We start from the raw sequence: 573 nt of genomic DNA, 5'->3' as shown, positions 1-573 counted from the left end.
AGCCCGCAAGTGTCGCCACGCTTCCAGCGCCAACATAGCACGCCCACAACTTCCTAACCCGTACGTCTTTGGAATGTGGGAGGAAACCGGAGCACCCGGAGGAAACCCAAGCAGACACAGGGAGAACGTACAAACTCCTTACAGACAGTGGCCAGAATTGAACCCGGGTCACTAGCACTGAAATAGTGTTACACTAACTGCTACACTACTGTGCCAGCCCTTGACAATTGCAATGCCCGAAAAGGAACTTGAACCCTGGACCTTCAGATTAAAAGTCTGATGCTCTACCGACTGAGCTATCCAGGCCCCAATTAACCCACCAACCCACATGTCTAGTAAACCGGAGCACCCGAGGGAAACCCACGCAGTCACAGGGAGGACGTGCAAACTCCACACAGACAGCACCTGAGGTCAGGATTGAACCCTGGTCACTGGAGTTGTGAGGAAGCGGCCCTACCCGCTGTGCCACAGTGCTGCCCTGCAAAATCTTCTTTGAGAAAGGACCTGGTCAGTCACCTTACTGCTTCATCCCTTCTGCCCTTGGTGTCAACATTGACCTGGTTATGCCCCTGT

At 53.6% G+C, this 573-nt stretch overlaps 1 non-coding gene across 1 annotated transcript; it reads right to left on the bottom strand.

The window, feature by feature from the left end:
- Positions 1–233: 233 nt before the first annotated feature.
- On the bottom strand, positions 234–306 carry trnak-uuu (transfer RNA lysine (anticodon UUU)). Its single transcript has one exon. It is a non-coding gene; the product is annotated as a tRNA-Lys (tRNA).
- Positions 307–573: the final 267 nt, after the last annotated feature.

Source organism: Pristis pectinata, chromosome 24 (genome assembly GCF_009764475.1).
Source record: "Pristis pectinata isolate sPriPec2 chromosome 24, sPriPec2.1.pri, whole genome shotgun sequence".
Classification (NCBI taxonomy): domain Eukaryota; kingdom Metazoa; phylum Chordata; class Chondrichthyes; order Rhinopristiformes; family Pristidae; genus Pristis; species Pristis pectinata.
This window is presented reverse-complemented; position numbering and strand designations above follow the sequence as displayed.